The sequence below is a fragment of the Schistocerca americana genome, unplaced genomic scaffold (assembly GCF_021461395.2).
Source record: "Schistocerca americana isolate TAMUIC-IGC-003095 unplaced genomic scaffold, iqSchAmer2.1 HiC_scaffold_103, whole genome shotgun sequence".
NCBI lineage: Eukaryota > Metazoa > Arthropoda > Insecta > Orthoptera > Acrididae > Schistocerca > Schistocerca americana.
The window spans coordinates 18,788-36,359 of NW_025725080.1; the positions used below are offsets into that span (position 1 = coordinate 18,788).

At 43.8% G+C, this 17,572-nt stretch overlaps 40 non-coding genes across 40 annotated transcripts; 20 read left to right on the forward strand and 20 right to left on the reverse strand.

The window, feature by feature from the left end:
• The first annotated feature begins 2,428 nt into the window (after positions 1 to 2,428).
• Trnay-gua lies at positions 2,429 to 2,517 on the forward strand. The gene is given in 2 exon segments: positions 2,429 to 2,465; positions 2,482 to 2,517. It is a non-coding gene; the product is annotated as a tRNA-Tyr (tRNA).
• A 358-nt stretch (positions 2,518 to 2,875) lies between these two features.
• On the reverse strand, positions 2,876 to 2,947 carry Trnaq-cug. Its single transcript has one exon. It is a non-coding gene; the product is annotated as a tRNA-Gln (tRNA).
• A 248-nt stretch (positions 2,948 to 3,195) lies between these two features.
• Trnay-gua lies at positions 3,196 to 3,284 on the forward strand. Its single transcript is given in 2 exon segments — positions 3,196 to 3,232; positions 3,249 to 3,284. It is a non-coding gene; the product is annotated as a tRNA-Tyr (tRNA).
• Positions 3,285 to 3,642: 358 nt separating this feature from the next.
• Positions 3,643 to 3,714, reverse strand: Trnaq-cug. Its single transcript has one exon. It is a non-coding gene; the product is annotated as a tRNA-Gln (tRNA).
• A 248-nt stretch (positions 3,715 to 3,962) lies between these two features.
• Positions 3,963 to 4,051, forward strand: Trnay-gua. The gene is given in 2 exon segments: positions 3,963 to 3,999; positions 4,016 to 4,051. It is a non-coding gene; the product is annotated as a tRNA-Tyr (tRNA).
• Positions 4,052 to 4,409: 358 nt separating this feature from the next.
• Positions 4,410 to 4,481, reverse strand: Trnaq-cug. Its single transcript has one exon. It is a non-coding gene; the product is annotated as a tRNA-Gln (tRNA).
• A 248-nt stretch (positions 4,482 to 4,729) lies between these two features.
• Trnay-gua lies at positions 4,730 to 4,818 on the forward strand. The gene is given in 2 exon segments: positions 4,730 to 4,766; positions 4,783 to 4,818. It is a non-coding gene; the product is annotated as a tRNA-Tyr (tRNA).
• A 358-nt stretch (positions 4,819 to 5,176) lies between these two features.
• Positions 5,177 to 5,248, reverse strand: Trnaq-cug. Its single transcript has one exon. It is a non-coding gene; the product is annotated as a tRNA-Gln (tRNA).
• A 248-nt stretch (positions 5,249 to 5,496) lies between these two features.
• Trnay-gua lies at positions 5,497 to 5,585 on the forward strand. The gene is given in 2 exon segments: positions 5,497 to 5,533; positions 5,550 to 5,585. It is a non-coding gene; the product is annotated as a tRNA-Tyr (tRNA).
• A 358-nt stretch (positions 5,586 to 5,943) lies between these two features.
• Positions 5,944 to 6,015, reverse strand: Trnaq-cug. The gene has a single exon. It is a non-coding gene; the product is annotated as a tRNA-Gln (tRNA).
• A 248-nt stretch (positions 6,016 to 6,263) lies between these two features.
• Trnay-gua lies at positions 6,264 to 6,352 on the forward strand. The gene is given in 2 exon segments: positions 6,264 to 6,300; positions 6,317 to 6,352. It is a non-coding gene; the product is annotated as a tRNA-Tyr (tRNA).
• A 358-nt stretch (positions 6,353 to 6,710) lies between these two features.
• On the reverse strand, positions 6,711 to 6,782 carry Trnaq-cug. Its single transcript has one exon. It is a non-coding gene; the product is annotated as a tRNA-Gln (tRNA).
• Positions 6,783 to 7,030: 248 nt separating this feature from the next.
• Trnay-gua lies at positions 7,031 to 7,119 on the forward strand. The gene is given in 2 exon segments: positions 7,031 to 7,067; positions 7,084 to 7,119. It is a non-coding gene; the product is annotated as a tRNA-Tyr (tRNA).
• Positions 7,120 to 7,477: 358 nt separating this feature from the next.
• Positions 7,478 to 7,549, reverse strand: Trnaq-cug. Its single transcript has one exon. It is a non-coding gene; the product is annotated as a tRNA-Gln (tRNA).
• Positions 7,550 to 7,773: 224 nt separating this feature from the next.
• Trnay-gua lies at positions 7,774 to 7,862 on the forward strand. Its single transcript is given in 2 exon segments — positions 7,774 to 7,810; positions 7,827 to 7,862. It is a non-coding gene; the product is annotated as a tRNA-Tyr (tRNA).
• Positions 7,863 to 8,220: 358 nt separating this feature from the next.
• Positions 8,221 to 8,292, reverse strand: Trnaq-cug. The gene has a single exon. It is a non-coding gene; the product is annotated as a tRNA-Gln (tRNA).
• Positions 8,293 to 8,540: 248 nt separating this feature from the next.
• On the forward strand, positions 8,541 to 8,629 carry Trnay-gua. Its single transcript is given in 2 exon segments — positions 8,541 to 8,577; positions 8,594 to 8,629. It is a non-coding gene; the product is annotated as a tRNA-Tyr (tRNA).
• Positions 8,630 to 8,987: 358 nt separating this feature from the next.
• Positions 8,988 to 9,059, reverse strand: Trnaq-cug. Its single transcript has one exon. It is a non-coding gene; the product is annotated as a tRNA-Gln (tRNA).
• A 248-nt stretch (positions 9,060 to 9,307) lies between these two features.
• Positions 9,308 to 9,396, forward strand: Trnay-gua. The gene is given in 2 exon segments: positions 9,308 to 9,344; positions 9,361 to 9,396. It is a non-coding gene; the product is annotated as a tRNA-Tyr (tRNA).
• Positions 9,397 to 9,754: 358 nt separating this feature from the next.
• Trnaq-cug lies at positions 9,755 to 9,826 on the reverse strand. Its single transcript has one exon. It is a non-coding gene; the product is annotated as a tRNA-Gln (tRNA).
• A 248-nt stretch (positions 9,827 to 10,074) lies between these two features.
• On the forward strand, positions 10,075 to 10,163 carry Trnay-gua. The gene is given in 2 exon segments: positions 10,075 to 10,111; positions 10,128 to 10,163. It is a non-coding gene; the product is annotated as a tRNA-Tyr (tRNA).
• Positions 10,164 to 10,521: 358 nt separating this feature from the next.
• Trnaq-cug lies at positions 10,522 to 10,593 on the reverse strand. The gene has a single exon. It is a non-coding gene; the product is annotated as a tRNA-Gln (tRNA).
• Positions 10,594 to 10,841: 248 nt separating this feature from the next.
• Trnay-gua lies at positions 10,842 to 10,930 on the forward strand. Its single transcript is given in 2 exon segments — positions 10,842 to 10,878; positions 10,895 to 10,930. It is a non-coding gene; the product is annotated as a tRNA-Tyr (tRNA).
• A 358-nt stretch (positions 10,931 to 11,288) lies between these two features.
• Positions 11,289 to 11,360, reverse strand: Trnaq-cug. The gene has a single exon. It is a non-coding gene; the product is annotated as a tRNA-Gln (tRNA).
• A 248-nt stretch (positions 11,361 to 11,608) lies between these two features.
• Trnay-gua lies at positions 11,609 to 11,697 on the forward strand. The gene is given in 2 exon segments: positions 11,609 to 11,645; positions 11,662 to 11,697. It is a non-coding gene; the product is annotated as a tRNA-Tyr (tRNA).
• A 358-nt stretch (positions 11,698 to 12,055) lies between these two features.
• On the reverse strand, positions 12,056 to 12,127 carry Trnaq-cug. The gene has a single exon. It is a non-coding gene; the product is annotated as a tRNA-Gln (tRNA).
• Positions 12,128 to 12,375: 248 nt separating this feature from the next.
• Trnay-gua lies at positions 12,376 to 12,464 on the forward strand. Its single transcript is given in 2 exon segments — positions 12,376 to 12,412; positions 12,429 to 12,464. It is a non-coding gene; the product is annotated as a tRNA-Tyr (tRNA).
• A 358-nt stretch (positions 12,465 to 12,822) lies between these two features.
• On the reverse strand, positions 12,823 to 12,894 carry Trnaq-cug. The gene has a single exon. It is a non-coding gene; the product is annotated as a tRNA-Gln (tRNA).
• A 248-nt stretch (positions 12,895 to 13,142) lies between these two features.
• On the forward strand, positions 13,143 to 13,231 carry Trnay-gua. The gene is given in 2 exon segments: positions 13,143 to 13,179; positions 13,196 to 13,231. It is a non-coding gene; the product is annotated as a tRNA-Tyr (tRNA).
• Positions 13,232 to 13,589: 358 nt separating this feature from the next.
• Trnaq-cug lies at positions 13,590 to 13,661 on the reverse strand. Its single transcript has one exon. It is a non-coding gene; the product is annotated as a tRNA-Gln (tRNA).
• Positions 13,662 to 13,909: 248 nt separating this feature from the next.
• Positions 13,910 to 13,998, forward strand: Trnay-gua. The gene is given in 2 exon segments: positions 13,910 to 13,946; positions 13,963 to 13,998. It is a non-coding gene; the product is annotated as a tRNA-Tyr (tRNA).
• A 358-nt stretch (positions 13,999 to 14,356) lies between these two features.
• Trnaq-cug lies at positions 14,357 to 14,428 on the reverse strand. Its single transcript has one exon. It is a non-coding gene; the product is annotated as a tRNA-Gln (tRNA).
• Positions 14,429 to 14,676: 248 nt separating this feature from the next.
• Trnay-gua lies at positions 14,677 to 14,765 on the forward strand. The gene is given in 2 exon segments: positions 14,677 to 14,713; positions 14,730 to 14,765. It is a non-coding gene; the product is annotated as a tRNA-Tyr (tRNA).
• A 358-nt stretch (positions 14,766 to 15,123) lies between these two features.
• Trnaq-cug lies at positions 15,124 to 15,195 on the reverse strand. The gene has a single exon. It is a non-coding gene; the product is annotated as a tRNA-Gln (tRNA).
• Positions 15,196 to 15,443: 248 nt separating this feature from the next.
• Trnay-gua lies at positions 15,444 to 15,532 on the forward strand. The gene is given in 2 exon segments: positions 15,444 to 15,480; positions 15,497 to 15,532. It is a non-coding gene; the product is annotated as a tRNA-Tyr (tRNA).
• A 358-nt stretch (positions 15,533 to 15,890) lies between these two features.
• Positions 15,891 to 15,962, reverse strand: Trnaq-cug. The gene has a single exon. It is a non-coding gene; the product is annotated as a tRNA-Gln (tRNA).
• A 248-nt stretch (positions 15,963 to 16,210) lies between these two features.
• Trnay-gua lies at positions 16,211 to 16,299 on the forward strand. Its single transcript is given in 2 exon segments — positions 16,211 to 16,247; positions 16,264 to 16,299. It is a non-coding gene; the product is annotated as a tRNA-Tyr (tRNA).
• Positions 16,300 to 16,657: 358 nt separating this feature from the next.
• Positions 16,658 to 16,729, reverse strand: Trnaq-cug. Its single transcript has one exon. It is a non-coding gene; the product is annotated as a tRNA-Gln (tRNA).
• Positions 16,730 to 16,977: 248 nt separating this feature from the next.
• On the forward strand, positions 16,978 to 17,066 carry Trnay-gua. The gene is given in 2 exon segments: positions 16,978 to 17,014; positions 17,031 to 17,066. It is a non-coding gene; the product is annotated as a tRNA-Tyr (tRNA).
• A 358-nt stretch (positions 17,067 to 17,424) lies between these two features.
• On the reverse strand, positions 17,425 to 17,496 carry Trnaq-cug. Its single transcript has one exon. It is a non-coding gene; the product is annotated as a tRNA-Gln (tRNA).
• Between the last annotated feature and the right edge of the window lie 76 nt (positions 17,497 to 17,572).

Genomic DNA, 17,572 nt, shown 5'->3' on the forward strand with positions numbered 1-17,572 from the left:
CATACAGGTTAATAATAGTAACGTCAAAAACTTTAAGTCCTATTGCTCTGCCCGAGTCCAGTCTCTCGACATCAGTTACAGGGATCCCTTCCCGGATTAAAATTGCTGTGCCCACCTTTGTTTCGAGTGAGATATTTAGTATTTCTACATAGCCGGCAACTTTAAGGTCAGGCATCGTGACTTCTTGCAGCAAAGCAATGTCAGTTCCGGATTCATAAAGGAAATCCTTGAGAGCAGCAATCTTCGTTTCTGACTTAATCCTGTTAATGTTTATAGTTGTTATTGTGTATGCCTGGCACATGTAGGTTCCTCGTGAAAATAAGGGAAAAAAAAATCCCTACTGTCAGAGAAAAGTAACAATTACTCCTGGAGGTAATAGAAGAAAAAGAAGAAAAAAAAACTATATTAAAAACAGTCAACTACGAATTTGGCAGATTGGTAATTCCGTTGTCACCGAAATTGTGCAGGAACATGGTGGCACTTAGCAGTATCATTTCTCGAGTTAGACTTGACTGTGTCAGTTCAATGATGGATTCTTTACCGGGTCAGACTTATCTTTACAGTGGGGTTTTGCACCATCAAGGTTCTTTGAGTTTTTCTCTGGGGATACTGCAGTAATTATTTCATATGATACGTTTTTGGCTTTCACATCATCTTTTCCTAGTTTTTGTTTATCGGCGTGACGAGATGCTTTGAGGTTCGGTTGAGGTTTTAGCCTGCGTCGTTGAACCTCTGCAGTGGCAGTGTGTGGCCGCGAGTGATCCGCATCTTGCGCCGATGGTTCGGAGGTGGCCTCTACACAGTCCTGTTTGCTAAGTCTAGTTCCAGTTTCAGTTCCTTCCGCGACTTCTATCTGTGCATCGGGGAGGGAGTGCTGTGTGTCTGTAGATTCGCAAGGCTGAGTCCGATCCATCACTTGCTGTTCCTCAGAACTCGACTTCCGTGTTACCGTGGTCGGAGCCAGTGGTTTCGCGTCCATGTTTTCTAACACTGTGGCAACAGCAGCTGTCGGCGGGAGGGCCTCTGCTGCTGGCGTCACTGCCGCATGTTTACTGTCTACGTCCTCACCCGCACCCTCGCTGCATTGCTTTTGTTTACGGTTGGACTGTGATGTATCATCGTCTGAACAGTCTTCAGTTGTCTCTAAAGGTCTCTTTTTAGGTTGCAGATCGCATTCACGGGTAAGAGAACTGCGATCGGTAATTACATGCAAGGGAGGGAAATCAGCGACATTTACGGCAGTTACTTCAGAAGTACTGGCTCCATCATTACCGGCCGGGGGAGGTTGATGATTGTTAGGCAGAACATCATTAAGCGTAAGTCGCTGACGCTGCGTAAGGCTATTTTTAAGGACATAGACACGGCGGGGACAGTCTTGACGGAAATGACCCGTTGCATTGCAAATATTACATGTCTGCACCTGCCCTGAATATACGATATGCGCTTTATGACCAGCAATAGAAATAAAAGATGGGATATTGGCTTTAACTTCCATTTCTACTGATCGAATACCATTGAAACACTGCAATTTATACAATTTCGACCACCTTTCGTTGACAACGGACTGGATCTCCCCGTATTTCGAAAGCGCCTCTTTAATCAGCTGATTATCTACTTCAATAGGAACGTTTAGCACTCTGACTGATTTATACGTGATATCCGCTTTGCGAATTGAAACACTACTTTTAGACCCATCTCTGTGCACAAATTCAGCAACACTACCGCACCTCAATAACAGCTTCTCAACATCAACAGGATTAAAAAATTTTACAAAGACACAGTATTTGTCAGCATCTAACTGGGTGGTATGTACGGAATCAGAACTTACTCCAATTACGTCGGTCAGCCAGTCATGGATTTCCAAAGCCGTAGGTTGCACTGCACGCGTTTCCTTCTCAAAAGAGAAAACCAGGGTATTCTTCCGTATAATTCCAGCCATTTTTCTTCAGTCGCGAGGAGATTCCGGTAATAAACCGAAATTCCACCAAAACACAACCGTTATAACGGACGAAAATACACAGAAACTTAGCACAATGACACCAGACACGTAGAATCACAGAAATTCACAAACAGCAACAAATTAAACTCAGGACGCGACGGCACCACTAACGTAAACACGGAGCAGCAGCGGACACGTCCGAACGCGCTGACAGCTAGAGCCGGAATACGTCCATGGAACCAGACAGGAGAATGGGACTCGTAAATACACTTAGCAGTGTTCTGACGTACTTCAGACACTTCCTACTTGCATTTTTTAACCTAATTGACACGATCGAGCATTATAAAACTTAATCTGGGCAATGTTTGCACTTGCAGCCGATGACTGCATTTCCTGTGCGTCTATATGGCAGCGCTGAGTAGCAGTGTGTGGAAACGAAAGACAGGGACGGACGTAAAGCAATCAGTACGAATAAGAAAGTATGCAGAGCCTCTGGTAGCTCAGTTGGTAGAGCGGTGGACTGTAGTGGAGGATTCACAGTTATCCATAGGTCGCTGGTTCAAATCCGGCCCAGAGGACTGTTTTTCTAATCTCAGGAGCAAAGAGGCTCCAGAGCATGCCCACTCGGTCAGAACCTCCCTATGTTTTAAACCTGTTTTAAAGGAAATTCATTTGCTCAGCTTCTAGTAGCTAGTTGATAATCATGGGATTCTTAGCCTTCGTAGGATAATGATATTTCTTCGAATTATAGTAAAATTGCTTGCTCTTACAGGCATTACTCGTTTAATGTGCTATATAGGTCACATAGTCGCACCAATATTCAGCCGTTTCATAGACATCTCGTTTTTAATACAAACGTAGAAACTACACCCCTGAGCCTATCGCTGCTACTTCCTCGGCGAGAAACGCTTATTACAGAAAATTTAGACTAAACGAAGGTTCCACCGAGATTCGAACTCGGATCGCTGGATTCAGAGTCCAGAGTGCTAACCGTTACACCATGGAACCAGACAGGAGAATGGGACTCGTAAATACACTTAGCAGTGTTCTGACGTACTTCAGACACTTCCTACTTGCATTTTTTAACCTAATTGACACGATCGAGCATTATAAAACTTAATCTGGGCAATGTTTGCACTTGCAGCCGATGACTGCATTTCCTGTGCGTCTATATGGCAGCGCTGAGTAGCAGTGTGTGGAAACGAAAGACAGGGACGGACGTAAAGCAATCAGTACGAATAAGAAAGTATGCAGAGCCTCTGGTAGCTCAGTTGGTAGAGCGGTGGACTGTAGTGGAGGATTCACAGTTATCCATAGGTCGCTGGTTCAAATCCGGCCCAGAGGACTGTTTTTCTAATCTCAGGAGCAAAGAGGCTCCAGAGCATGCCCACTCGGTCAGAACCTCCCTATGTTTTAAACCTGTTTTAAAGGAAATTCATTTGCTCAGCTTCTAGTAGCTAGTTGATAATCATGGGATTCTTAGCCTTCGTAGGATAATGATATTTCTTCGAATTATAGTAAAATTGCTTGCTCTTACAGGCATTACTCGTTTAATGTGCTATATAGGTCACATAGTCGCACCAATATTCAGCCGTTTCATAGACATCTCGTTTTTAATACAAACGTAGAAACTACACCCCTGAGCCTATCGCTGCTACTTCCTCGGCGAGAAACGCTTATTACAGAAAATTTAGACTAAACGAAGGTTCCACCGAGATTCGAACTCGGATCGCTGGATTCAGAGTCCAGAGTGCTAACCGTTACACCATGGAACCAGACAGGAGAATGGGACTCGTAAATACACTTAGCAGTGTTCTGACGTACTTCAGACACTTCCTACTTGCATTTTTTAACCTAATTGACACGATCGAGCATTATAAAACTTAATCTGGGCAATGTTTGCACTTGCAGCCGATGACTGCATTTCCTGTGCGTCTATATGGCAGCGCTGAGTAGCAGTGTGTGGAAACGAAAGACAGGGACGGACGTAAAGCAATCAGCACGAATAAGAAAGTATGCAGAGCCTCTGGTAGCTCAGTTGGTAGAGCGGTGGACTGTAGTGGAGGATTCACAGTTATCCATAGGTCGCTGGTTCAAATCCGGCCCAGAGGACTGTTTTTCTAATCTCAGGAGCAAAGAGGCTCCAGAGCATGCCCACTCGGTCAGAACCTCCCTATGTTTTAAACCTGTTTTAAAGGAAATTCATTTGCTCAGCTTCTAGTAGCTAGTTGATAATCATGGGATTCTTAGCCTTCGTAGGATAATGATATTTCTTCGAATTATAGTAAAATTGCTTGCTCTTACAGGCATTACTCGTTTAATGTGCTATATAGGTCACATAGTCGCACCAATATTCAGCCGTTTCATAGACATCTCGTTTTTAATACAAACGTAGAAACTACACCCCTGAGCCTATCGCTGCTACTTCCTCGGCGAGAAACGCTTATTACAGAAAATTTAGACTAAACGAAGGTTCCACCGAGATTCGAACTCGGATCGCTGGATTCAGAGTCCAGAGTGCTAACCGTTACACCATGGAACCAGACAGGAGAATGGGACTCGTAAATACACTTAGCAGTGTTCTGACGTACTTCAGACACTTCCTACTTGCATTTTTTAACCTAATTGACACGATCGAGCATTATAAAACTTAATCTGGGCAATGTTTGCACTTGCAGCCGATGACTGCATTTCCTGTGCGTCTATATGGCAGCGCTGAGTAGCAGTGTGTGGAAACGAAAGACAGGGACGGACGTAAAGCAATCAGTACGAATAAGAAAGTATGCAGAGCCTCTGGTAGCTCAGTTGGTAGAGCGGTGGACTGTAGTGGAGGATTCACAGTTATCCATAGGTCGCTGGTTCAAATCCGGCCCAGAGGACTGTTTTTCTAATCTCAGGAGCAAAGAGGCTCCAGAGCATGCCCACTCGGTCAGAACCTCCCTATGTTTTAAACCTGTTTTAAAGGAAATTCATTTGCTCAGCTTCTAGTAGCTAGTTGATAATCATGGGATTCTTAGCCTTCGTAGGATAATGATATTTCTTCGAATTATAGTAAAATTGCTTGCTCTTACAGGCATTACTCGTTTAATGTGCTATATAGGTCACATAGTCGCACCAATATTCAGCCGTTTCATAGACATCTCGTTTTTAATACAAACGTAGAAACTACACCCCTGAGCCTATCGCTGCTACTTCCTCGGCGAGAAACGCTTATTACAGAAAATTTAGACTAAACGAAGGTTCCACCGAGATTCGAACTCGGATCGCTGGATTCAGAGTCCAGAGTGCTAACCGTTACACCATGGAACCAGACAGGAGAATGGGACTCGTAAATACACTTAGCAGTGTTCTGACGTACTTCAGACACTTCCTACTTGCATTTTTTAACCTAATTGACACGATCGAGCATTATAAAACTTAATCTGGGCAATGTTTGCACTTGCAGCCGATGACTGCATTTCCTGTGCGTCTATATGGCAGCGCTGAGTAGCAGTGTGTGGAAACGAAAGACAGGGACGGACGTAAAGCAATCAGTACGAATAAGAAAGTATGCAGAGCCTCTGGTAGCTCAGTTGGTAGAGCGGTGGACTGTAGTGGAGGATTCACAGTTATCCATAGGTCGCTGGTTCAAATCCGGCCCAGAGGACTGTTTTTCTAATCTCAGGAGCAAAGAGGCTCCAGAGCATGCCCACTCGGTCAGAACCTCCCTATGTTTTAAACCTGTTTTAAAGGAAATTCATTTGCTCAGCTTCTAGTAGCTAGTTGATAATCATGGGATTCTTAGCCTTCGTAGGATAATGATATTTCTTCGAATTATAGTAAAATTGCTTGCTCTTACAGGCATTACTCGTTTAATGTGCTATATAGGTCACATAGTCGCACCAATATTCAGCCGTTTCATAGACATCTCGTTTTTAATACAAACGTAGAAACTACACCCCTGAGCCTATCGCTGCTACTTCCTCGGCGAGAAACGCTTATTACAGAAAATTTAGACTAAACGAAGGTTCCACCGAGATTCGAACTCGGATCGCTGGATTCAGAGTCCAGAGTGCTAACCGTTACACCATGGAACCAGACAGGAGAATGGGACTCGTAAATACACTTAGCAGTGTTCTGACGTACTTCAGACACTTCCTACTTGCATTTTTTAACCTAATTGACACGATCGAGCATTATAAAACTTAATCTGGGCAATGTTTGCACTTGCAGCCGATGACTGCATTTCCTGTGCGTCTATATGGCAGCGCTGAGTAGCAGTGTGTGGAAACGAAAGACAGGGACGGACGTAAAGCAATCAGTACGAATAAGAAAGTATGCAGAGCCTCTGGTAGCTCAGTTGGTAGAGCGGTGGACTGTAGTGGAGGATTCACAGTTATCCATAGGTCGCTGGTTCAAATCCGGCCCAGAGGACTGTTTTTCTAATCTCAGGAGCAAAGAGGCTCCAGAGCATGCCCACTCGGTCAGAACCTCCCTATGTTTTAAACCTGTTTTAAAGGAAATTCATTTGCTCAGCTTCTAGTAGCTAGTTGATAATCATGGGATTCTTAGCCTTCGTAGGATAATGATATTTCTTCGAATTATAGTAAAATTGCTTGCTCTTACAGGCATTACTCGTTTAATGTGCTATATAGGTCACATAGTCGCACCAATATTCAGCCGTTTCATAGACATCTCGTTTTTAATACAAACGTAGAAACTACACCCCTGAGCCTATCGCTGCTACTTCCTCGGCGAGAAACGCTTATTACAGAAAATTTAGACTAAACGAAGGTTCCACCGAGATTCGAACTCGGATCGCTGGATTCAGAGTCCAGAGTGCTAACCGTTACACCATGGAACCAGACAGGAGAATGGGACTCGTAAATACACTTAGCAGTGTTCTGACGTACTTCAGACACTTCCTACTTGCATTTTTTAACCTAATTGACACGATCGAGCATTATAAAACTTAATCTGGGCAATGTTTGCACTTGCAGCCGATGACTGCATTTCCTGTGCGTCTATATGGCAGCGCTGAGTAGCAGTGTGTGGAAACGAAAGACAGGGACGGACGTAAAGCAATCAGTACGAATAAGAAAGTATGCAGAGCCTCTGGTAGCTCAGTTGGTAGAGCGGTGGACTGTAGTGGAGGATTCACAGTTATCCATAGGTCGCTGGTTCAAATCCGGCCCAGAGGACTGTTTTTCTAATCTCAGGAGCAAAGAGGCTCCAGAGCATGCCCACTCGGTCAGAACCTCCCTATGTTTTAAACCTGTTTTAAAGGAAATTCATTTGCTCAGCTTCTAGTAGCTAGTTGATAATCATGGGATTCTTAGCCTTCGTAGGATAATGATATTTCTTCGAATTATAGTAAAATTGCTTGCTCTTACAGGCATTACTCGTTTAATGTGCTATATAGGTCACATAGTCGCACCAATATTCAGCCGTTTCATAGACATCTCGTTTTTAATACAAACGTAGAAACTACACCCCTGAGCCTATCGCTGCTACTTCCTCGGCGAGAAACGCTTATTACAGAAAATTTAGACTAAACGAAGGTTCCACCGAGATTCGAACTCGGATCGCTGGATTCAGAGTCCAGAGTGCTAACCGTTACACCATGGAACCAGACAGGAGAATGGGACTGACGTACTTCAGACACTTCCTACTTGCATTTTTTAACCTAATTGACACGATCGAGCATTATAAAACTTAATCTGGGCAATGTTTGCACTTGCAGCCGATGACTGCATTTCCTGTGCGTCTATATGGCAGCGCTGAGTAGCAGTGTGTGGAAACGAAAGACAGGGACGGACGTAAAGCAATCAGTACGAATAAGAAAGTATGCAGAGCCTCTGGTAGCTCAGTTGGTAGAGCGGTGGACTGTAGTGGAGGATTCACAGTTATCCATAGGTCGCTGGTTCAAATCCGGCCCAGAGGACTGTTTTTCTAATCTCAGGAGCAAAGAGGCTCCAGAGCATGCCCACTCGGTCAGAACCTCCCTATGTTTTAAACCTGTTTTAAAGGAAATTCATTTGCTCAGCTTCTAGTAGCTAGTTGATAATCATGGGATTCTTAGCCTTCGTAGGATAATGATATTTCTTCGAATTATAGTAAAATTGCTTGCTCTTACAGGCATTACTCGTTTAATGTGCTATATAGGTCACATAGTCGCACCAATATTCAGCCGTTTCATAGACATCTCGTTTTTAATACAAACGTAGAAACTACACCCCTGAGCCTATCGCTGCTACTTCCTCGGCGAGAAACGCTTATTACAGAAAATTTAGACTAAACGAAGGTTCCACCGAGATTCGAACTCGGATCGCTGGATTCAGAGTCCAGAGTGCTAACCGTTACACCATGGAACCAGACAGGAGAATGGGACTCGTAAATACACTTAGCAGTGTTCTGACGTACTTCAGACACTTCCTACTTGCATTTTTTAACCTAATTGACACGATCGAGCATTATAAAACTTAATCTGGGCAATGTTTGCACTTGCAGCCGATGACTGCATTTCCTGTGCGTCTATATGGCAGCGCTGAGTAGCAGTGTGTGGAAACGAAAGACAGGGACGGACGTAAAGCAATCAGTACGAATAAGAAAGTATGCAGAGCCTCTGGTAGCTCAGTTGGTAGAGCGGTGGACTGTAGTGGAGGATTCACAGTTATCCATAGGTCGCTGGTTCAAATCCGGCCCAGAGGACTGTTTTTCTAATCTCAGGAGCAAAGAGGCTCCAGAGCATGCCCACTCGGTCAGAACCTCCCTATGTTTTAAACCTGTTTTAAAGGAAATTCATTTGCTCAGCTTCTAGTAGCTAGTTGATAATCATGGGATTCTTAGCCTTCGTAGGATAATGATATTTCTTCGAATTATAGTAAAATTGCTTGCTCTTACAGGCATTACTCGTTTAATGTGCTATATAGGTCACATAGTCGCACCAATATTCAGCCGTTTCATAGACATCTCGTTTTTAATACAAACGTAGAAACTACACCCCTGAGCCTATCGCTGCTACTTCCTCGGCGAGAAACGCTTATTACAGAAAATTTAGACTAAACGAAGGTTCCACCGAGATTCGAACTCGGATCGCTGGATTCAGAGTCCAGAGTGCTAACCGTTACACCATGGAACCAGACAGGAGAATGGGACTCGTAAATACACTTAGCAGTGTTCTGACGTACTTCAGACACTTCCTACTTGCATTTTTTAACCTAATTGACACGATCGAGCATTATAAAACTTAATCTGGGCAATGTTTGCACTTGCAGCCGATGACTGCATTTCCTGTGCGTCTATATGGCAGCGCTGAGTAGCAGTGTGTGGAAACGAAAGACAGGGACGGACGTAAAGCAATCAGTACGAATAAGAAAGTATGCAGAGCCTCTGGTAGCTCAGTTGGTAGAGCGGTGGACTGTAGTGGAGGATTCACAGTTATCCATAGGTCGCTGGTTCAAATCCGACCCAGAGGACTGTTTTTCTAATCTCAGGAGCAAAGAGGCTCCAGAGCATGCCCACTCGGTCAGAACCTCCCTATGTTTTAAACCTGTTTTAAAGGAAATTCATTTGCTCAGCTTCTAGTAGCTAGTTGATAATCATGGGATTCTTAGCCTTCGTAGGATAATGATATTTCTTCGAATTATAGTAAAATTGCTTGCTCTTACAGGCATTACTCGTTTAATGTGCTATATAGGTCTCATAGTCGCACCAATATTCAGCCGTTTCATAGACATCTCGTTTTTAATACAAACGTAGAAACTACACCCCTGAGCCTATCGCTGCTACTTCCTCGGCGAGAAACGCTTATTACAGAAAATTTAGACTAAACGAAGGTTCCACCGAGATTCGAACTCGGATCGCTGGATTCAGAGTCCAGAGTGCTAACCGTTACACCATGGAACCAGACAGGAGAATGGGACTCGTAAATACACTTAGCAGTGTTCTGACGTACTTCAGACACTTCCTACTTGCATTTTTTAACCTAATTGACACGATCGAGCATTATAAAACTTAATCTGGGCAATGTTTGCACTTGCAGCCGATGACTGCATTTCCTGTGCGTCTATATGGCAGCGCTGAGTAGCAGTGTGTGGAAACGAAAGACAGGGACGGACGTAAAGCAATCAGTACGAATAAGAAAGTATGCAGAGCCTCTGGTAGCTCAGTTGGTAGAGCGGTGGACTGTAGTGGAGGATTCACAGTTATCCATAGGTCGCTGGTTCAAATCCGGCCCAGAGGACTGTTTTTCTAATCTCAGGAGCAAAGAGGCTCCAGAGCATGCCCACTCGGTCAGAACCTCCCTATGTTTTAAACCTGTTTTAAAGGAAATTCATTTGCTCAGCTTCTAGTAGCTAGTTGATAATCATGGGATTCTTAGCCTTCGTAGGATAATGATATTTCTTCGAATTATAGTAAAATTGCTTGCTCTTACAGGCATTACTCGTTTAATGTGCTATATAGGTCACATAGTCGCACCAATATTCAGCCGTTTCATAGACATCTCGTTTTTAATACAAACGTAGAAACTACACCCCTGAGCCTATCGCTGCTACTTCCTCGGCGAGAAACGCTTATTACAGAAAATTTAGACTAAACGAAGGTTCCACCGAGATTCGAACTCGGATCGCTGGATTCAGAGTCCAGAGTGCTAACCGTTACACCATGGAACCAGACAGGAGAATGGGACTCGTAAATACACTTAGCAGTGTTCTGACGTACTTCAGACACTTCCTACTTGCATTTTTTAACCTAATTGACACGATCGAGCATTATAAAACTTAATCTGGGCAATGTTTGCACTTGCAGCCGATGACTGCATTTCCTGTGCGTCTATATGGCAGCGCTGAGTAGCAGTGTGTGGAAACGAAAGACAGGGACGGACGTAAAGCAATCAGTACGAATAAGAAAGTATGCAGAGCCTCTGGTAGCTCAGTTGGTAGAGCGGTGGACTGTAGTGGAGGATTCACAGTTATCCATAGGTCGCTGGTTCAAATCCGGCCCAGAGGACTGTTTTTCTAATCTCAGGAGCAAAGAGGCTCCAGAGCATGCCCACTCGGTCAGAACCTCCCTATGTTTTAAACCTGTTTTAAAGGAAATTCATTTGCTCAGCTTCTAGTAGCTAGTTGATAATCATGGGATTCTTAGCCTTCGTAGGATAATGATATTTCTTCGAATTATAGTAAAATTGCTTGCTCTTACAGGCATTACTCGTTTAATGTGCTATATAGGTCACATAGTCGCACCAATATTCAGCCGTTTCATAGACATCTCGTTTTTAATACAAACGTAGAAACTACACCCCTGAGCCTATCGCTGCTACTTCCTCGGCGAGAAACGCTTATTACAGAAAATTTAGACTAAACGAAGGTTCCACCGAGATTCGAACTCGGATCGCTGGATTCAGAGTCCAGAGTGCTAACCGTTACACCATGGAACCAGACAGGAGAATGGGACTCGTAAATACACTTAGCAGTGTTCTGACGTACTTCAGACACTTCCTACTTGCATTTTTTAACCTAATTGACACGATCGAGCATTATAAAACTTAATCTGGGCAATGTTTGCACTTGCAGCCGATGACTGCATTTCCTGTGCGTCTATATGGCAGCGCTGAGTAGCAGTGTGTGGAAACGAAAGACAGGGACGGACGTAAAGCAATCAGCACGAATAAGAAAGTATGCAGAGCCTCTGGTAGCTCAGTTGGTAGAGCGGTGGACTGTAGTGGAGGATTCACAGTTATCCATAGGTCGCTGGTTCAAATCCGGCCCAGAGGACTGTTTTTCTAATCTCAGGAGCAAAGAGGCTCCAGAGCATGCCCACTCGGTCAGAACCTCCCTATGTTTTAAACCTGTTTTAAAGGAAATTCATTTGCTCAGCTTCTAGTAGCTAGTTGATAATCATGGGATTCTTAGCCTTCGTAGGATAATGATATTTCTTCGAATTATAGTAAAATTGCTTGCTCTTACAGGCATTACTCGTTTAATGTGCTATATAGGTCACATAGTCGCACCAATATTCAGCCGTTTCATAGACATCTCGTTTTTAATACAAACGTAGAAACTACACCCCTGAGCCTATCGCTGCTACTTCCTCGGCGAGAAACGCTTATTACAGAAAATTTAGACTAAACGAAGGTTCCACCGAGATTCGAACTCGGATCGCTGGATTCAGAGTCCAGAGTGCTAACCGTTACACCATGGAACCAGACAGGAGAATGGGACTCGTAAATACACTTAGCAGTGTTCTGACGTACTTCAGACACTTCCTACTTGCATTTTTTAACCTAATTGACACGATCGAGCATTATAAAACTTAATCTGGGCAATGTTTGCACTTGCAGCCGATGACTGCATTTCCTGTGCGTCTATATGGCAGCGCTGAGTAGCAGTGTGTGGAAACGAAAGACAGGGACGGACGTAAAGCAATCAGTACGAATAAGAAAGTATGCAGAGCCTCTGGTAGCTCAGTTGGTAGAGCGGTGGACTGTAGTGGAGGATTCACAGTTATCCATAGGTCGCTGGTTCAAATCCGGCCCAGAGGACTGTTTTTCTAATCTCAGGAGCAAAGAGGCTCCAGAGCATGCCCACTCGGTCAGAACCTCCCTATGTTTTAAACCTGTTTTAAAGGAAATTCATTTGCTCAGCTTCTAGTAGCTAGTTGATAATCATGGGATTCTTAGCCTTCGTAGGATAATGATATTTCTTCGAATTATAGTAAAATTGCTTGCTCTTACAGGCATTACTCGTTTAATGTGCTATATAGGTCACATAGTCGCACCAATATTCAGCCGTTTCATAGACATCTCGTTTTTAATACAAACGTAGAAACTACACCCCTGAGCCTATCGCTGCTACTTCCTCGGCGAGAAACGCTTATTACAGAAAATTTAGACTAAACGAAGGTTCCACCGAGATTCGAACTCGGATCGCTGGATTCAGAGTCCAGAGTGCTAACCGTTACACCATGGAACCAGACAGGAGAATGGGACTCGTAAATACACTTAGCAGTGTTCTGACGTACTTCAGACACTTCCTACTTGCATTTTTTAACCTAATTGACACGATCGAGCATTATAAAACTTAATCTGGGCAATGTTTGCACTTGCAGCCGATGACTGCATTTCCTGTGCGTCTATATGGCAGCGCTGAGTAGCAGTGTGTGGAAACGAAAGACAGGGACGGACGTAAAGCAATCAGTACGAATAAGAAAGTATGCAGAGCCTCTGGTAGCTCAGTTGGTAGAGCGGTGGACTGTAGTGGAGGATTCACAGTTATCCATAGGTCGCTGGTTCAAATCCGGCCCAGAGGACTGTTTTTCTAATCTCAGGAGCAAAGAGGCTCCAGAGCATGCCCACTCGGTCAGAACCTCCCTATGTTTTAAACCTGTTTTAAAGGAAATTCATTTGCTCAGCTTCTAGTAGCTAGTTGATAATCATGGGATTCTTAGCCTTCGTAGGATAATGATATTTCTTCGAATTATAGTAAAATTGCTTGCTCTTACAGGCATTACTCGTTTAATGTGCTATATAGGTCACATAGTCGCACCAATATTCAGCCGTTTCATAGACATCTCGTTTTTAATACAAACGTAGAAACTACACCCCTGAGCCTATCGCTGCTACTTCCTCGGCGAGAAACGCTTATTACAGAAAATTTAGACTAAACGAAGGTTCCACCGAGATTCGAACTCGGATCGCTGGATTCAGAGTCCAGAGTGCTAACCGTTACACCATGGAACCAGACAGGAGAATGGGACTCGTAAATACACTTAGCAGTGTTCTGACGTACTTCAGACACTTCCTACTTGCATTTTTTAACCTAATTGACACGATCGAGCATTATAAAACTTAATCTGGGCAATGTTTGCACTTGCAGCCGATGACTGCATTTCCTGTGCGTCTATATGGCAGCGCTGAGTAGCAGTGTGTGGAAACGAAAGACAGGGACGGACGTAAAGCAATCAGTACGAATAAGAAAGTATGCAGAGCCTCTGGTAGCTCAGTTGGTAGAGCGGTGGACTGTAGTGGAGGATTCACAGTTATCCATAGGTCGCTGGTTCAAATCCGGCCCAGAGGACTGTTTTTCTAATCTCAGGAGCAAAGAGGCTCCAGAGCATGCCCACTCGGTCAGAACCTCCCTATGTTTTAAACCTGTTTTAAAGGAAATTCATTTGCTCAGCTTCTAGTAGCTAGTTGATAATCATGGGATTCTTAGCCTTCGTAGGATAATGATATTTCTTCGAATTATAGTAAAATTGCTTGCTCTTACAGGCATTACTCGTTTAATGTGCTATATAGGTCACATAGTCGCACCAATATTCAGCCGTTTCATAGACATCTCGTTTTTAATACAAACGTAGAAACTACACCCCTGAGCCTATCGCTGCTACTTCCTCGGCGAGAAACGCTTATTACAGAAAATTTAGACTAAACGAAGGTTCCACCGAGATTCGAACTCGGATCGCTGGATTCAGAGTCCAGAGTGCTAACCGTTACACCATGGAACCAGACAGGAGAATGGGACTCGTAAATACACTTAGCAGTGTTCTGACGTACTTCAGACACTTCCTACTTGCATTTTTTAACCTAATTGACACGATCGAGCATTATAAAACTTAATCTGGGCAATGTTTGCACTTGCAGCCGATGACTGCATTTCCTGTGCGTCTATATGGCAGCGCTGAGTAGCAGTGTGTGGAAACGAAAGACAGGGACGGACGTAAAGCAATCAGTACGAATAAGAAAGTATGCAGAGCCTCTGGTAGCTCAGTTGGTAGAGCGGTGGACTGTAGTGGAGGATTCACAGTTATCCATAGGTCGCTGGTTCAAATCCGGCCCAGAGGACTGTTTTTCTAATCTCAGGAGCAAAGAGGCTCCAGAGCATGCCCACTCGGTCAGAACCTCCCTATATTTTAAACCTGTTTTAAAGGAAATTCATTTGCTCAGCTTCTAGTAGCTAGTTGATAATCATGGGATTCTTAGCCTTCGTAGGATAATGATATTTCTTCGAATTATAGTAAAATTGCTTGCTCTTACAGGCATTACTCGTTTAATGTGCTATATAGGTCACATAGTCGCACCAATATTCAGCCGTTTCATAGACATCTCGTTTTTAATACAAACGTAGAAACTACACCCCTGAGCCTATCGCTGCTACTTCCTCGGCGAGAAACGCTTATTACAGAAAATTTAGACTAAACGAAGGTTCCACCGAGATTCGAACTCGGATCGCTGGATTCAGAGTCCAGAGTGCTAACCGTTACACCATGGAACCAGACAGGAGAATGGGACTCGTAAATACACTTAGCAGTGTTCTGACGTACTTCAGACACTTCCTACTTGCATTTTTTAACCTAATTGACACGATCGAGCATTATAAAACTTAATCTGGGCAATGTTTGCACTTGCAGCCGATGACTGCATTTCCTGTGCGTCTATATGGCAGCGCTGAGTAGCAGTGTGTGGAAACGAAAGACAGGGACGGACGTAAAGCAATCAGTACGAATAAGAAAGTATGCAGAGCCTCTGGTAGCTCAGTTGGTAGAGCGGTGGACTGTAGTGGAGGATTCACAGTTATCCATAGGTCGCTGGTTCAAATCCGGCCCAGAGGACTGTTTTTCTAATCTCAGGAGCAAAGAGGCTCCAGAGCATGCCCACTCGGTCAGAACCTCCCTATATTTTAAACCTGTTTTAAAGGAAATTCATTTGCTCAGCTTCTAGTAGCTAGTTGATAATCATGGGATTCTTAGCCTTCGTAGGATAATGATATTTCTTCGAATTATAGTAAAATTGCTTGCTCTTACAGGCATTACTCGTTTAATGTGCTATATAGGTCACATAGTCGCACCAATATTCAGCCGTTTCATAGACATCTCGTTTTTAATACAAACGTAGAAACTACACCCCTGAGCCTATCGCTGCTACTTCCTCGGCGAGAAACGCTTATTACAGAAAATTTAGACTAAACGAAGGTTCCACCGAGATTCGAACTCGGATCGCTGGATTCAGAGTCCAGAGTGCTAACCGTTACACCATGGAACCAGACAGGAGAATGGGACTCGTAAATACACTTAGCAGTGTTCTGACGTACTTCAGACACTTCCTACTTGCATTTTTTAACCTAATTGACACGATCGAGCATTATAAAACTTAATCTGGGCAATGTTTGCACTTGCAGCCGATGACTGCATTTCCTGTGCGTCTATATGGCAGCGCTGAGTAGCAGTGTGTGGAAACGAAAGACAGGGACGGACGTAAAGCAATCAGTACGAATAAGAAAGTATGCAGAGCCTCTGGTAGCTCAGTTGGTAGAGCGGTGGACTGTAGTGGAGGATTCACAGTTATCCATAGGTCGCTGGTTCAAATCCGGCCCAGAGGACTGTTTTTCTAATCTCAGGAGCAAAGAGGCTCCAGAGCATGCCCACTCGGTCAGAACCTCCCTATGTTTTAAACCTGTTTTAAAGGAAATTCATTTGCTCAGCTTCTAGTAGCTAGTTGATAATCATGGGATTCTTAGCCTTCGTAGGATAATGATATTTCTTCGAATTATAGTAAAATTGCTTGCTCTTACAGGCATTACTCGTTTAATGTGCTATATAGGTCACATAGTCGCACCAATATTCAGCCGTTTCATAGACATCTCGTTTTTAATACAAACGTAGAAACTACACCCCTGAGCCTATCGCTGCTACTTCCTCGGCGAGAAACGCTTATTACAGAAAATTTAGACTAAACGAAGGTTCCACCGAGATTCGAACTCGGATCGCTGGATTCAGAGTCCAGAGTGCTAACCGTTACACCATGGAACCAGACAGGAGAATGGGACTCGTAAATACACTTAGCAGTGTTCTGACGTACTTCAGACACTTCCTACTTGCATTTTTTAACCTAATTGACACGATCGAGCATTATAAAACTTAATCTGGGCAATGTTTGCACTTGCAGCCGATGACTGCATTTCCTGTGCGTCTATATGGCAGCGCTGAGTAGCAGTGTGTGGAAACGAAAGACAGGGACGGACGTAAAGCAATCAGTACGAATAAGAAAGTATGCAGAGCCTCTGGTAGCTCAGTTGGTAGAGCGGTGGACTGTAGTGGAGGATTCACAGTTATCCATAGGTCGCTGGTTCAAATCCGGCCCAGAGGACTGTTTTTCTAATCTCAGGAGCAAAGAGGCTCCAGAGCATGCCCACTCGGTCAGAACCTCCCTATGTTTTAAACCTGTTTTAAAGGAAATTCATTTGCTCAGCTTCTAGTAGCTAGTTGATAATCATGGGATTCTTAGCCTTCGTAGGATAATGATATTTCTTCGAATTATAGTAAAATTGCTTGCTCTTACAGGCATTACTCGTTTAATGTGCTATATAGGTCACATAGTCGCACCAATATTCAGCCGTTTCATAGACATCTCGTTTTTAATACAAACGTAGAAACTACACCCCTGAGCCTATCGCTGCTACTTCCTCGGCGAGAAACGCTTATTACAGAAAATTTAGACTAAACGAAGGTTCCACCGAGATTCGAACTCGGATCGCTGGATTCAGAGTCCAGAGTGCTAACCGTTACACCATGGAAACAGACAGGAGAATGGGACTCGTAAATACACTTAGCAGTGTTCTGACGTACTTCAGACACTTCCTACTTGCATTTTTT